General features: G+C 49.7%; 5 non-coding genes across 5 annotated transcripts; 4 read left to right on the top strand and 1 right to left on the bottom strand.

Annotated features, from left to right (window-relative positions):
• Window positions 1-7,190: 7,190 nt before the first annotated feature.
• TRNAE-CUC lies at window positions 7,191-7,262 on the top strand. The gene has a single exon. It is a non-coding gene; the product is annotated as a tRNA-Glu (tRNA).
• Window positions 7,263-9,244: 1,982 nt separating this feature from the next.
• TRNAG-UCC lies at window positions 9,245-9,316 on the top strand. Its single transcript has one exon. It is a non-coding gene; the product is annotated as a tRNA-Gly (tRNA).
• A 515-nt stretch (window positions 9,317-9,831) lies between these two features.
• On the top strand, window positions 9,832-9,903 carry TRNAH-GUG. Its single transcript has one exon. It is a non-coding gene; the product is annotated as a tRNA-His (tRNA).
• Window positions 9,904-10,607: 704 nt separating this feature from the next.
• Window positions 10,608-10,680, top strand: TRNAK-CUU. Its single transcript has one exon. It is a non-coding gene; the product is annotated as a tRNA-Lys (tRNA).
• Window positions 10,681-13,843: 3,163 nt separating this feature from the next.
• TRNAN-GUU lies at window positions 13,844-13,917 on the bottom strand. Its single transcript has one exon. It is a non-coding gene; the product is annotated as a tRNA-Asn (tRNA).
• Between the last annotated feature and the right edge of the window lie 2,425 nt (window positions 13,918-16,342).

The following is a 16,342-nucleotide window of genomic DNA, read 5'->3' as shown; positions in this document are numbered from 1 at the left end:
GGGGGGGGGGAGAAGGTGGACTCCAGTGCCAGAGTCCACTGTATTGCCCCATCCTGAGCTGCCCAACAGCAGAAATATAAAAAATGAATTAATAAAAGACCAAAATAAATGGAGGAATCATGTCGTGGATCAGATCCCACTTATCCTAAGGAACTCCCAGTAGAAGCAGGACTGGAAAACCCCCAGAAATGTGTCTCTTATTTGCCCCTCTCTACCAGGAAGGGACACCCCGCCACCCCCATCCTTTTCAGATAGAATTTTCTGCAAGAAAGAAGAAAGAAGGAAGGGGGGAGGAAGGAAGGAAGGAAAGAAGGAAGGAAGGACCATTTCCCCTCTAGAATATCAGCATTCAAATGAAAAGGCAACCAGTCTCTTATTTACTTTCGAGAGTGGCCATGATAATCTCTCTCTCACAGAGTCATGGGCTACAAACCCAGCATGCAAATCAGTATTTGTTTGCTCTGAGTCAACAACTCATGTATTTTTTCAAACCTGCCTGAAGAACCACTCTTTCCACTAATCTTCCATAGCAGAGAGTGCAAAGGAAATTCAGTTCTGTCTTTTGATGAGGAAAGGACTGGGGAAGATGCTGACCCCCTCCTGCCCAGCTTCCCTGTCTGGGGGTGCAGACCTGGCGGGGGCAGAGCCATGAAGGGGGAGCACAGAATGGTGTAGGTGGAGTTGCAGGGAAAAATCGATTCAACAAGGGGAACCCCCACTCCTGGCAGCCCAGTGTGCAGGCCCCTGCTCAGGAAAGGCAGGAGAAGGACAACTCAGGCTCATCTGAGGCGACATTTGGTCGTGGTGAGAAAAAAACACAGAGTAAGGACCTGGGAGACTCCTCCTAAGACTCTTCAGAAGTCTTGAGGTAGCAAGGCAAAGAGGGAGCTAAGACTGCCAGAGGCCTGACAGAGGATTAAACTTCAAATGGCCAAAGGCCAGGTAATTGTAAAACAGGAGGAGAAATGGAGACCGGGAAGCCTTGGTATGGAGGAGTCCTGACTTTTGCATCCAACATCTAAGGTGGTGTAATTTTATGAAAGTCTAACTTTAATCCAATAGCTTATTAAAGGAATTGCAATTTCATTTTGACTTACTGTTTCCAGAGGTCAGAGATTACTCTGGTATCCAATTCTCCAGCCATGACTGCCTACTCTGTCTGTCGGTTGGCTCCAGCCAGGGGATCCCCCGTCTCTTTCTCCATGTCTCTCTCCCCCACGTCCCCAGACCTGCTGCAATCTCCCTGAGGTCAGGGAGCCAAAGAGTGTGGGGGGGAAGGGGAAGTATATGGCTGGCCAGAGTACTGGACAGCTGAGCTGGGGGAGGGAGGTGGCTCTGAGTTGACTGTTTTAAAAATAGCTAAGTCCAAAATTCCAGGAAGGCTGGTGGGGCGGGATGCAGGAATGGGAGAGTGGGAATAGCAGGAGAATTAGAAAGAATATGGAGTTCAGGGTGCAAAGAAGAGGAGGGAGACAGAAATACTATAGACAAGTCAGATATTCAATTCCAGTTTCTATGACGCCCATTACTGCCTACTCCAGGCAGCCCTCCAGCATTCTCAAAGACCAGTTCCCGGCTTTTAAAAATTAGAGTGGACAAGTGTAGATCTTTTGTTCTCCTCACCCCTGCTAAGCTGAATATTGCATTTTTGTCTATAGAACATACCTTGGGGGTAGCTAACTTTAAATAAGGTTCTCAGCAGAGGTGGTTTACAGCTCCACCCCCATCTTCACAGAGTATTTCAGATGGACTAAAAATGTCAGCTGTCCAGAGAAGAAATTTGAGCTCTGAGTTGAGGATGAGGGTTTGTTTCAGTCTCCCAGTCAGATCCTTGCAGCTGTCTATCTCTCTGCTCTCTTCCGTTTTCATTCCCTGAGCCTATAAGCAATTTCTCTTCTCTCCCTCTCACCCACACTCAAAGATCTTTAAGCTCCTGAGTTGCTAGGCGAGGAGACTAAGAGGTGAGAAGGAATGGGTATAGAATTTGTTTAAGCTCTGGAGTGAACAGAGGAAAGGGATTTGATGTTAAGGAAGAGGGAGAGGGAGGAAAAAAGGGCCAGAGGAGTATAAGAAATGGTGGTGAGAATAAAATCAACCTAAACACACCCTTCAGTTTGAATCTGATCAGTCTCTAGTCTGCAGGTAATGACTCACTTAGAGGGATTACAGGAAAGTCTGAGAGATCAAAATTCAGGTGGAGGGAATACTCTACCGGATACATAATCTGGGGTTTTCAATGATCAGTTGAAACCACAAAATAAGAGAAGATGGGGTAAAAACCTGTGGATTAAATGAGATTTAGGAGACATCAACGGGTGGCAGAGAATAAGTTGTATTTACTGCAGAGAATCCTGCTGTGCAATTATGGGACGGCTTCAGGGGGCAAAGTCAGGAGTCAGAGTTTCGGGTTCTGTTGGACAATTCTGAATTAGAGTTTAGAATAGTGAGGGGCTGAATATTGTCAAGAAGAAGGATTATTGCAATAATTGGGTATCTGCATATTTATCTAGGAGGTGAAAGGATTAAATAGGGGTCAGAGCCCAAACAGGTTCAAGCTAACAAACAAAAAGTAGCAACCACCCATGCTAGTCAGAAACCAGGAATTCTGGTCATTTTGAGGTTGCATTACTTTGTTATTGAAGTGGTGATATTGTTTGGAAGATAGATGTGAAAACTGATTCTTAGTCTCATCCCCAGAGCTTGAAATTCAGCCTACACTCTAGGCCAGGTATATCAGAATTCTGGGGTGGCTGAGAACTGGTAGCCAGAAGGGATGGCAGAGACAGGGATGGTGAAGAGGATGGTCCCCCAGACAGGAAATACTGTGGACAATAATGGAGATTAATGTCAACTGGAATTACGTGGGAAGCGAGGTGGTATAAAAGTGTTGGGGGCTCTTAGGGATTTAAAGGTCCAAGTAGAAGGGAATCTTATTTCATTTCAGATGCAGGTATCATCATCTACACCAGGGGCTAGGTGTTAGTGCTGAGTCAGACAAGTGTTTCTTCCGATCCCCCTGGTGGAATTAATGGCTCTTTCTCCATTCTCAGCAAAGGATTGCATCTCTTGAGCCCCAAACAATTTCATTTTTTGCTTTAGAATCTCTCTATGAAATTTTCTGTTCCTTTGAAATAATTTTAGGGCCCTCCCTGGTGGCACCAGGGGTTAAGTCTCAGCACTCTAGAGCTGTCTGCAGCCACTGCAGCACTAGTTTGATCCCCGGCCAGGGAGTGACCCACAGGGCACAGCACACCCCTCCTGGCTCCCCGCTGCTCCCTCAGCAGTGGATGTCAGTGGCTCTGCCTGTTCTGCCCCCACTCAGTCTCTGGGGAGCCTCTCACGCACTGCACCTCTGGCCTATCCCCTGGTTCTTGTGCATAAATAAATAAATCTTTTTAAAAATATATAATAATTTTAATTGTGATAAAACACACACACAACATAAAATTTACTATCTTAACCATTTTCAAGTGCACAGTTAAGTTTTAAGTTCATTCACACTTTTGTGCAACCAATCTCCAGAGCCCTTCATCCTGCAAAACTGAGACTCTATAAACTATATGTAATGCAACATGAATTAAGCTTCAGGTGCAGATACCGAAACAATTTCTACAAACACGAAGAGGATGAATCTCCAGAGAATTATGCTGAACAAGAAGCAGCCAACCCCCAACGTTTACATATGGGACAATTCTGTTTATATAACATTTCAACATGACAACATGGAAAAGAACAGGTCAGTGGCAGCCAGTTAAAGTGGGGCGGAGATGGGGGAGAAGTGTGTGTGGCAACACCAGGGAGTGCTGTGGTGGCAAGTCCTGCCTGGAATGCAGCCATGTGCATACAGAGTTGTCACATTGTACAAAGTTGTGCAGGGTGTCACTGTCGAGCAAAGCAGTAAAGGGCAGGTGGGAGTTCCCTGCATTTAACTGCACAAGGGACCGGGACAGCGTGGATCCCCGAGGGCGCTTCCGAGGGCGCCTGCGTTGCCTTTGGAGAGAGGCCCAGAGGTCTGGGCACCCGAAGGTGGTGAAGGCCATTTCTTGCGGCTGTGGATGCCTTTCCGCGCCGCTTTCTTCTGCTGGGCTTTGGCTCATCTTCCTGAAGGGGAGGCCGCGAGTCGCAGAGCCCGAGGCCGAAGTCCAGGCGCTCCCTCAGCCCTTGCTGCTGGGCTGGGTGAGTCACTGCCTGTGGGTTTATTTAAAACAAGCAAACACACTTGGTAGTTTTCTATTTTGCTAAGCTTTCTTTTATTTTGGCTTTTGGAGGGCAGTGGAGCTGCAGGGCTTGGCATTTCCAGGCGCGTGCTCCTTGGGCCTCGGCTTGTGTATGTGGGCAAAAGGAAGCCCCGAGAAACCACCCCCGAGCGACTCCTGCACCCCAGCGCCCCGCCTCCCCGCGGGTCGGCGCCCACGTCTGCGCACGCGCAGTGCGCGGTTCCCTTGTAGAAGCCTGAGGAATAGGTGGAAAGTACATCTACTCATCCTCCCCTGATACATCCTCTTTTACCAGCGGTGAACTTGGTTTTCATTAGATGTTGAGCTCTTGAAGCATATTTTTGTATCTTCAGCGCCTCGTCTGGCACATGATCTGCGTTTGAAAAAAGAAAAATGAGCATGGAGTGAAGTGAGTGGGTCGCCTCCTACGCCGTTCACCTCCAGGTGTGTTGTGTCAGGAGGAGGTGGCGGCTTCAACCCGCCCCTGGCGCTTTGGTGCCCAGAAACGTGGCAAATTTCCCGGCCCCACGCCCCGCCCCGCCCCGCCCCGCGCTGTGCCTGCGGCCGCCTCGTGTATTACCAAGACCTACCAGCAGGTGGCAGCATGCCGGTGCAAAAGACAGAACAGAAGCAGGCTGATTTCCTCTGGACACAGAGACTTCATTACCTTGTCCCCATCCCGGGTACAATCCTGAGATGTTGTTCTGAAGGTTAAACTTTTTTCCAGTCTTGGGATACAGGTAGTTCTTCAATGGGGCTAGAAGTGGGACCAAAGGAAATGGGCTCCTTATCGGTGACATGTAAAAACAGGACTAATGGATTTTATGAAAACAAATGACTCGCACTTAACTTTCCCTAACTTCTGGTTTTTACCCCCAAAGGAAGGTGGATGATTGTCGGAGACCAGCTCCAACTATTGAGGTGGTCTGGAGGCAAGACAGGCAGGACCCTAAGGTGGGAAGGCGTCGCTAGTGGAGATTCCTAAAAAGGGGAAAAGGAGAAAAAGAGGAAAGGGGAGTGAGGAAGACACGGGAGTCAGAGTTGGATGCAAGTCTTCCTGCTCTGCCTTCAGCAGATGTTTATTTTATACATTACGAGCAAGCAGTGGGATGACATCAGCACACGAACTGGGCTGAGAGATTACAATCATCTTTTTTTTCTAAGAACAGTTTAGGGTCGTATTGCCCTTTAGCTGAGATATAACATTCGAAAATCAATCAAGGTTAAAAACAGGAACATAAGTGCACAAAGTTTATGACTAAGATTACTATAGTGAGATCAACTAAGATAGAAGTCCCTTAAACTTTATCTACTACTTAATGGGCTTTTGTTTTTCTACCTGAGTCATCCTGGGAGGCAGAAGAGGAAATTCCTTGCTAATCAAATCTCTGCATAGGAGACATAGGTGAATTTCTTTATCTAAAGACTACATAGTAGAATCCTGAAAAACTAGCAAGAAGACTTTTGTGGATTCCTTTAAGGTGTAGCAGGTGGAAAACTTGACTAGTTTAAAAACAGGCAACCTGGATGAATTTCCACATCTAAAGGCCAAACGATAGGAAGTTGAGTAATTCTTTAGAAGCTGAATAGAAGGCTAGGTGAGATAATAGAATAAGATTTGGGTTTTCCTCCATCCAGCAGTGAGAGAGACTTTGCAAAAACAGCCCTTTTGCTTTTATTTATCAGTCAGTAGACAAGTCACTTGACTTCAGGGGAATTTTTCACCCTGGTGCAGTGCTTGCTTGTCAAGGCAAACAGGCCTTATGCGGCTGAGGCAGTCCAATTGTAAGCTGAAAGTTGCTCAGAATATTTTGATATTACGATTATACAAAAAAGGGAGGTCATAACATAAGTTAGCGTGGAAAGTCTGATTTTTCAGAGCAATTCCCCTCCATCCGGACCGTGTCTGACGACAGAGGTTGTATAGCTTGTGTCAGATGATGGATGATTAATACTTTTCTTAAACAACATTTTAACATCGACTACTTGAAAGTACGATAAAGCAACCACAAACTCTCCACGAATACCTCAGATCCTACTACCCAGTTTTTTCTGCGAGGGTCTGGTGATATATACACATTATTAATGAGCCAGTTTTTGAATCTTTCATTTACCATCAGAAAATTTTTATTTTGAACTATTTGTTCAGGGAGTGATTCTCATTGTGGACATCTGATCAAGACAGGCAGCGGGAAGGATTTTGATTGTTTCATTTTTATTTTTTTTCAACTTCTTATTTAAAAAATTCCAAACCTAAAGAAAAGATGAAAGAATAAAATATGGAACGCTCCATTACCCTGTGCCTAGATTGATTGTTAATCTGTTTGCCGTTTTTCTTTTCTTTCTCACATAAAGTTAATTGGCGTGATTTGGTGAGCATCTTAAAGTTCCTTCAGTCCAGGATTTTCTGTTTTTCTCCTGACTCCTTCTTTTTTTCCTTCATATTAAAACAATAAATAAATAAAGTTCCCAAGCCTTGTCCTTTTAAGCTCGTCCCAGCCACTCAGGCACAGATGCTGCAGACTACAGGCAGACGGGGGCCCTAGTCACTCTCGTTGATTGTGACATTCGTTTTAGCCGACAGTTTGGTCGAAATTCAGACGAACTGGAAAAAAAGCTGCAACAGGACTAGGATTTCTTAGTGTTACTCATATGATGTCCTCTATATTCCTCAAGGAAAAGATCCTGGTCAATTTGAGGAAAGCACCAGTTAGAACCTCTACTTTTCTACTGATCACAGTTCAGGAATTCAGGAACACTACTTGAAACTGAAGGCTTTTTTCTTGCTCTTTTCTTCCAGCTTTTGTCTCTGTAGAGAGCCTAGACATTAAGACTTCAAAACCCAGAAGTTGAAATGACTACATGCACACGCACACACACACACACACACACACACACACACACCCCAACAATAAACAAAGAACACAAGCTCAGATAGTATCATATATTTTGTGTTGAACCACCCTAGCAGGTTCCCTGGTGGTCTAGTGGTTAGGATTCGGCGCTCTCACCGCCGCGGCCCGGGTTCGATTCCCGGTCAGGGAAGGAGCATTTTTTCCTTTCCAACTCTGTTGAAAATTCTTTCCCTCATTAACCTGATTTCGGCTAGTCAGTTTCTGCTGCACAGACTCCAAACGCAGCACAAAATGTACACGATAACGATGTAGAAATCAACTATTTCTGCGATAACTGTTAGTCTCCAATTTTTGAAACAGGAAATGGAATTCTAGTGTGCATACTAGTCTATCGACATTATTTAAAAAATTAATATATTTCTAACACATTCCAGTAAAAATAGCATTTTTCAGAAATACGTTTTCTTCCAATTTAATTAATTTTTAAAAGTTACATGATTTAAGATTCGAATTAGGCTTATAGGCAAAAAGGCCTAACTGATAAACCAAATTTTCGCTTTTGTCATCTACTTTCCCGGTGATAAGGCAAACAATATTTAGTCTTACAATTATAATGTCATAATAATTTATAGAAATCTATATTGCTTGCATATGTATGTATATATTTAAATATGATCCTGGTCTTGCACAAATGACAGCAATCTATAATTTGGACAGTTTTTCTTCACTTTGCCTTTTTCATTTAATAATATACTTTGGAAATAGTTCCAGATTAGACACGAAGAGCTTGCTCATTCTTTCTTTTATAGAATATAGTAATTCATTGTGTTTGGTATTCCACAGCTAACTGAACTAGCTTCTTAGTGATAGACAAGCTATAGCTAATCTTTTGCTCTTATAAATAATGCTGCCATAAATTAGTTTGTATATGTCATTTTGCACATAAGTGGAATAATGCCCAGGAATTGAAATGCTGGCTCAAAAGGTGTGTGCATTTGTGGATAGTTATTATCAAAAGTCTTTCGTAGCAATCACACCACACTGTGCTACCATCAACAATATACAAAGTAAATATAAATTCAAAGTAGATAATATACAAAGTAAATAAAAAATTCATGTTGGTGTTCATCAAAATGGACTTAATCGTATTTCTGCACTTTTAACATCCCCCCTAAAATTCTGGTTTTATAAAAAAACAGTGTGATGAACATCTGTATAGAGAAATGTTTCTCTGTACCTTCTCAAATATTTCCTTAGGATAAATCCCTAGAAGCGGAATTATTATCTCATGCCACATACAAAATGGATCAAAAAATTAAATGGAAGAACTGAAACAATTAAAAAGCTAGTAGTGGATAAAAACCAGTAGTGGGTAATTATCTTAATATTAGGCTGGAAGAAGACTTATCCAAGACAAAAGCAAAGATAAAAATCATGAATTAAGATTACAGAAAAATAGAAAATTTCTGTCCAACTAATAATCCTACAAATAATACCATAAGACAAATGAGAAAATAGTATAAATCAGTAATATAATTACCCAATAGAAAGACAAAGCATATGACTTATTAAGTCTTAAAATTTTATGGCAAAGTTATGAAAAATAATCAACTGCAATAGTAATAGAATAAATGCAAATTAAAACGAGACTCCTTGTTTTTACCCTGCGCTTTCGTGAAGAGGAAAAGAAAGAAAATATGCAGTTGACTGATATCATTTGCTAACAGTGAAAATTAATGGTATCTCTCCACACAATGTGGCAATATATATCAAAGATTACAAGTGCATGGGGTGGGGTGGGGTGGGGGGAGGGGGGAAGTGTGCATCTTTTCAAATGCAAGTTCATGCGTCTGCCGTAAGGAAACACGCAAGCGGTGGCAGTATGTGCAGAGCTAACTCCAGCGTGTTCTCCGTCCGTGGGATTTCAGAGGCCCATTCAAATAACGAAAGAAAAAAATAGAATTGACTTTTCCTCAAACCTATGAAACAAGAAGCTACTACGGAATTTCCAAACTGATAGAGGAAAACCTAGAGAGTTTCTTTTCCTCTTTGTTGTTTTATTTTACGTTGGAAATTTCTCTTGAGACAGATGTGAAATGGAAAAGCGTAGACGGTGTCACAAAACTTGCCGCGCCCCGCTGATAAGAGAGGCGCGCGGGAAACGCGAGGGGAGCGTTGGTGGTATAGTGGTGAGCATAGCTGCCTTCCAAGCAGTTGACCCGGGTTCGATTCCCGGCCAACGCAACGCAAGCTTTTGTTCCCCCGAGTAAAAACGACAGTTTTCCTCTCTACTTTTCTCTTTATGATTTTTTTTCACTTTACTCGTGACTTGAGACACTCGGGTGTCTCCCCAGGGCACGCGAGGTTACAACTGGAGCAAGAAAAGGCCGTCTCCCCTCCACAGCTCACCAGCTCCGCTTCTCTGGGACCTCTCATTCCCCGAACAGAACCCCCATCCCGGGTACACGCTGGGGTGCAATCGGGAAGGTCCTCCCGTGCCGGGCGGTTTGGTTCTTCGGAGAAGCGGGACGAGGAGAGTCGCCTGGGGCCGCGGTGCCCGTTGCCGCGGCCGCTCAGCGCTCTCGTCAGCTGCCTCCGGGCGCGTCGCTGCGCCGGCAGCCGGGATTTACCGCCTCAGATCCACGCGAAGCCCCGGCCGCAGCGCGGACGCGTTAGCAGCTCCCCGGGCCGCGCGCGGGGGGGCGGCTCCTTCACAGCACGGAAAAGCGGGCCGCAGTCCGCCGCCTGGCGCGTGGCGCGCCGTGATCGTATAGTGGTTAGTACTCTGCGTTGTGGCCGCAGCAACCTCGGTTCGAATCCGAGTCACGGCAGGTCGTAGCACCGCGCCTCAGCGGCTCAGCTTTTTGTCCCCTCGGAGGTGGGCAGCCAGTGGCCCTGCCTGTCCCCCCCAACCCCGGCCGCGCGCCAAACCCAGTCAGCGGACCGGGTGGATTATTGTCTCCCGCGGGAGACGTCGCCGGGCTGCTTGGCGCTGGCGCCTCGGCGCCTCTGCCTGAGCTGAGGGCGGAGGACGGCGGGCTCGGCTGTGAGGCCCGAGCCCCGCGGCGGCGCCCTCCGCGTCGGGGACGTGGTCCCGTCCTCAGGCCGCGCCCGCTTTCCCAGTTTTGAGCAAACCAGCGCCCCAGATGAAGGGGCCTGCCTCCAGGGAGCCCCTCGGCCCCTCGCGCCCCCACGCCCCGGCCGGCCGCAGCAGGCCCCGGGCGCCGGCCGCTCCTTCCTGCGCGCTCCTCCGCCGCCTCCTCCGGAGTCGGGGTCGCAGAATTCGGGTTTTCGAAGGGACCCGGTCAGACGGAACTTGCGGAATCACGAGGGGCCAGGACTCGGCGCTCCCCGCCTTCTGGGGCGCTCGCCCGGCCCACAGCCCGCATCACTTTCCGAGCGCCGGTTCCTCACGCTGAGCGGCTGCCGTTGCGCCCACACACTCCAGCCGCAGAGGCCCCTGGACCGCCGGGCGCCGGCCGGGCGCGGGTGTGCGCAGTAGGTTAGAGAGATAAGCGGCGCCCTGCTCCCGAGAGCCCGGCTAGCTCAGTCGGTAGAGCATGAGACTCTTAATCTCAGGGTCGTGGGTTCGAGCCCCACGTTGGGCGACTCCTTTTTTTTCTTCCCTGTCTTTTCCTCCAACTCCTCCGAGTCCGTTACCCTCGGCTTCTGGGCAGGCAGTGCGGACCCCCCGCCTCATTTTCAATTCCGGTCTAGAAGCCCAGGAATCGCCTCTCCCCCCCCAAACAAGAAAAGGGGGATCCGGACCCATTCCGCGCCACCAGAAGACGCCTTAGGACGTGGCCGCGTGGGAACGTCCGTCTCTGGGCGGGGTGCGCAGGCCTCCCCGCTCACGCCCTCCGGGGGTGCTTCGGGTGTCCGCCCGGCGCCCCGAAATACGACCCCCAACCCAGGACCCTGCACGGACAACGAAGAGGCGCGAGGGGGCGCGCGAAAGGGCGTGGGGCAGGGGAGGGCAGGGACCGAGGGGGGCCGCCAGTGGAGTGGGCAGCCGCGCCCTCACCCCCACCCGGCCTGGCGGGGAAGCTGCGCCCGCGCCCGCGCCCTTTGGTTAGCGTGGGCCGCGGGGTCCCTGCTGACCCGAAAACCGCAGCCTGTGTCGGCCGTAGACACAGCGTTGACTGATGCTCAAGGGAGGGTTTGAAGCCGGGAGGCACGCTGACAGATGGCGCTCTGCGAGGACTTTTCAACAATCCCAAATTTGAGTTTAGTTTCTAGGCATAGAACAGCGAGTGAGTCATCGACACAAAACATTGCTCTTGGCGGGGCGGGGGCAGTGGGCAGTTTCTGGTCCTAAGTTATATTGACTGGAGGAACTTGCGCACCATGATGCTGTGACCGGCCTGTTCTCAGGGGACACGCTGTGATTGGGGTCAGGGGCTGCTGTCTGTGGCTCAGCAGTCCAGTTGGCAAGTTATAGCCTGTTTTGTCTGAGGTTTTTAATATATACCTATAAAGTGCGAGGTTACTTTGTAATAAAAAAATAATCGATTCATACGTGTGGATTTTATTGGAAAATAAAAATCACTTATTATGAACAATCAGGTAGTATTGTTTGGCCGTTGGGTACTGGGTGCTTGAGGAGAGGAGATGGTGTTGGAGGAGGCTGCAGTTCCTTTCTACAATCCTTCTGTATTCTGTTCTCTCTTTCCCCTCCCGCCAAGGGAAGATCAAAGAGCTACAGGCCAAGCCCCACTCCACCTTCATGCAACTGTTCTCAGTTCTCTGTGGTCTGGTCACCTGAAGGGCATTTTAGAACTTCAGGAATGTCTTTATGTCACCACCTTTTATGGAGAGAATATTTTATATCCCTCCATATCCATGTGGTCAAACCTTAGCCCCCAATATAATGGTACTAGGATGTGGTGTTTGGGGGAGCTTAACTGGATTAGATGAGGTCATGGGGGTGAAGACTCCACAATAGCATTCATGTCTTTACAAAAATCCTTGCTATCTGAGGATGAACTCAAAAGTCAGCCTTCTGCAATTAGGAGGATCAAAACAGGATTTTATTCTAGGTAAATCTACTTGAAAATAAAAGCTCTATTTCTATTTTAATTTTTCTTTAGCTACTCATCAGACAAGAGTTTATAACAAGCAGCACTTCTCAGGACTTGGGAATAGCCGTCTCCCCACCATAATCAGGGCTAGTACTCTCTCTCCACTGATGCCAGAAGATCACCAAGAACTGGATATACTAGCCCTCTGCTCTTGGATGTCTCAACCACCAAAACTGTAAAAGACAAATGTCCACTGCTTAAATCACCCAGTCTGTGGTATCTTCTGACAGCAGCCTGAGCTAGGACATCATCCCACATCTCTGAAAGGGCCAGAATAAGACTTTAGACTACGTATGTACATCTGTGCATTCATACCCTATTTCTATTTTCTTTAGCTAGTTGTTCCCCTCAGGTCACCAAACAAGGTCTTACAGCAAATATCACATACCAACACAGGCCAAACAAATCCACAACAGCGGCAGAACAGCCACCATCATTCAGTTCCCCTAGTAAAGTTCAAGTCTCCCCTTTCCAGTTTTTATGTTGTTCAGGACCAGCCATGGTGGTGCATTCTGGAAGGCAGGTTCTGGATTCTTCAGCAGCTGAAGAAACCTGAGCTCTCTGTCACAGGAGCAACAGGAACAGGACGCCTGCAGTCAGGTGAGTCCAGACTCAAGTCTCTTTTAGGAACCAGCACCCCAGAATTCTCAGAGATCAGGAGAAAAAGTAGACCACCAGCCCCTCGCCTGCAAGAATGAGTTTCAGAGGCGCGTATTTAAGCAAAAGTGATGAGCTGTGCTGCTGTTAAATGTCAGGACAGAATAGTGTTGCCAAGAAAAGAATGGGGAAAAGGCAAGGTACAGCTTCTTTGGAGGGCAATCAGTCAGGAATTAGGAAGAGAAGAACGGCACAAGTAATTTTATCAGACAAGCTCATTTCCAGGAATCTGTTTTAGGGAAATCCTTGCACAGATGAAAAGAATGTTTGTACAGGGATGCCCTCTGAAGAGTTATAATTTTTACATTTGAAAAGCACAGGTCTGCTAGAAAAAGGAGAAAGAAAAAGAGAGGCATCTGCATAGTCACAGGAGGGCAGCAGAGCCCAAGAAGTAAACATTAGAGCCAATGTCATGTCCATCAGCTGAGGAACGTTTAAATGCACACTATGAAAGGATATTGAAAAGGTGAGGAAAATAATGAAAATGGTGATGAGGGACTTCAGGAAAGGAAGTGCTCAAATACTTTATGTGCACATCTCATTCGAATTTAGATGAAGCCATGAAGGAAACACAAGTGTTTGTCTCTTTTTATAGATGAAGAAATGGGGCACAGAAAATTCAGTAACTTCTTCCAAGTCACGTCGTGGAAGAAACAAATCCCCCACCAGGCACTGAGGCCTTCCACACACCAAGACGAGGCTTTCTTGTTCTCAGTCTTGCGATTTTCAGGTTTCCTGGCACGTGCAGTTGCAAAACCCTAGACGCCAGAACTGAAGGAATTCGTGCTGGGGGTTGCGGACGAGCCCGAAAGCCCCGTAGATAGACACCCGCCCACTAAGCGCGAATTCTAGTGCAAAACAAACAAAACCCCAGCTTTGCCGGAAAGTTTCTTCTTTCAGGCTCTTTTATGGAATTTGGGCAGCATGTTTCGAAGGCGACCCAAAGCGGGCACATCCGGAGGACTCCGAGGATACGGCGGAAGCCGCACCCAGTGGCCTTTCAGCCTTCGCGAGGACCAGAACTAAAACGCAGCGTCCCTGGGTGGGCTCGAACCACCAACCTTTCGGTTAACAGCCGAACGCGCTAACCGATTGCGCCACAGAGACACAGAATACGAGCCTCGTCAACTTGTTTCCTGACCGCGTAAATTGCTTTTTAGCCGCTGGCCGAGGCCACCCCAGTCTCGCTCTGGGCCAGGAGCCGCGGGGGGGCCGCGGGGGCGCGCGAGCGGAAGAGGTGCCCGCCCCGCGCCTCCAGCGTGGGCTCCGGCGGGGCCAGCGCTGTGCCCGCGCGCCAGCCAGCCCCCCGCAGCAGCCCAGGGGGTGCCCAAGGCGCGGGAAGGAAGTGCACCCGCCTTGGGGTGCGCGGGGAGCCGAGAACCCCACGGGAGCTTCGAGCTTTTCCTCCTCCCATTGTGCTCAAAGTTGGAAAACCGCAGAAGCAGGACTGGGGACGCGGGTCCGCGGGGCGAGGGGCGGGCTTCTTGGGACGGGCTGGAAAAGACCCTTATCCTGGGCGTCCCATCCGTCGAAATCTGGGGTCCCTCTGGGCGCAATGAACTCGAGGAGGGGCGTCGCAGAGCTCGGAAATAAGACGCCGGTACAGCTGGGTCTGACCGCCCCGGGCCGCGGGGGCGCCGGGAGACACTTGGCGTCTCTCCGCGTCCGTCACGCGCCCTTGGCTCTGGCCTGGGCTCGGCGCGCTCACTTTTGGGGCTGCTGGGTGGGCGGTAGCTCGGCTGGGGCGCCCCCCCCGCCCGCTCGCGTTTGGGTTGCTGCGGTCCTGGTTGCAGCCACCCCGGTGGCCACGAGGGGGCCAGGTCCCGCCTTGACCTGCACCCAGCAGCCAGCGTTTTCTGTTTGGGGAGTGGAGAAGAGCGTCCGTTGTTTTTTCCAGGGTTTTCATACCGGCGGGACCCAAGATTTCTTGTTTTTCATCACCCCAAAACCAAGGTTTTCTTGTATCGGGGGTGGGTACTTGGTGAGCTCAGTCGCCCAGGCCTGGCGTCGCCTCCTTCCCTCAGCTGTGGAAGCTTCGCGAGACAACTGGAGTTTCTGAAAGTACAAGACGCTTTTCCAGGGTCGCCTACACGGCCTGGAAGCCGTATTCGAGAGGGAGGCGCGGGTTTCAGCTCCTACTCAGGAGTCCTCACGGGCTGGACCACGCAGTGAGGCCAGGGCCCGCTCCACGCGCCTAGCCGCGGGCAGGCGGGGGCCGAGGGGGCAGGCAGAGACCAGGCCCCCGGTGGGCCGAGGGCAGGGGCAGAGATGCTGCTCCAGGACCCCGGAGCCCAGGAGTGACAGCTCGTTCGCTGGGCCGCTCCTCCCTACCTTTGTTTTCCCGGCAGTTCTCTTCCACCCATCCGACTCTGGGAATTCCAGCATGTTCTACTAGATCTATCAGCCCAGCCACGTCCCCTGTAGTAGGTCTTGTGCTGGCCTCTTTCAGATGATGTTTTGCTCAATCTTTCTTTTGTGGCCCTAGGAGTCTGTATGGGAGAGAGAACCTTATGTCTCCTGAGAATTAGATTGACATGACAGAGAATGATGGGAGAAAAACAGAGTATTTGACCCGCATGTGGGAAATCTAGTAGGAAAATGAACACTCAAGAAGTGACTCGGCCCATGTGTTCATATATTAGGTTGAATAAAGGGAAGCAGCGTGGAAAAGTAAAATACATGGGAAAATAGGAGTTATTTTAACAAGATCTTTCTGTATAGTTTCTCTCAGCCTTGACTTCACATCTCTGGTGATAAGAATGTTTCTTTCCTCCTGGGACAGAAAGGGTATTTTTTACATGGGAGTTTCATTTCCTGCCCTCTGAAAACAAGTAGAGCCTCAGAGCGTTTGCACCTGCTGTTAACCAAGTGTCTTTAGCTCCAAATAATCTTGTGTGGGCGCTCCCACTTCAGGCTGCACTCTAGTCCCAGGGCCTTCCCACGGAGGCCTTCTTCCACCAAGGCCACACCAAAAGCTTCAGTCAAATGCTATGAAAACCTGAAGTGGGAGTCCACACACCTTTCTTGGGGCCACACCTCACGATTAAGGAGGGAACCGGACCTTGCGCCGCCGGCCCTCGCCACCACGCGCGAGCGAGGCCCGCGCGGGGCCGAGCCCCGAGCCAGGCCGGCCGCGTGCCCTTCCCCGGGTCACCGCGAGGGGGCGCGACGGCCGCCCCTCGTGGCCTCCGGCGGCCCGGCAGGCGCCCGCGGCTGGGAAACCGGGTTCGAGAACGTCCGTCCTTGGGAAGGGCGTCGGCAGGAAGGCCGCGACGCTGGAGCCGGAGCGCCCTTGCACGCGGCAGATCGGTGCCCTGGCTCTCGCCGGCCGCGGAGGGGAGCTCCGGCAGCCGGGTGCCCGCGGGACGCACGCTGGACCCCTGCGGCCCTCTTGAGGAGCCGCACGGAGGACGCGTCCTCGGCTGCACGCCGGGGGCAAGCCCGAGGCTGACACGGCTGTGCTGCCCGCCGGGGGGGAAGGGGAGGTGGGAGGCCCCGCCACGGGGGGGCTGCGGCGGGAGGGAGGGGCGGC

This window comes from Condylura cristata, unplaced genomic scaffold (genome assembly GCF_000260355.1).
Source record: "Condylura cristata isolate star-nosed mole 26May11 unplaced genomic scaffold, ConCri1.0 scaffold00026, whole genome shotgun sequence".
Lineage (NCBI taxonomy): Eukaryota > Metazoa > Chordata > Mammalia > Eulipotyphla > Talpidae > Condylura > Condylura cristata.
Note: the sequence above shows the minus strand (reverse complement) of the source record. Positions and strands in the feature narration are given on the sequence as shown.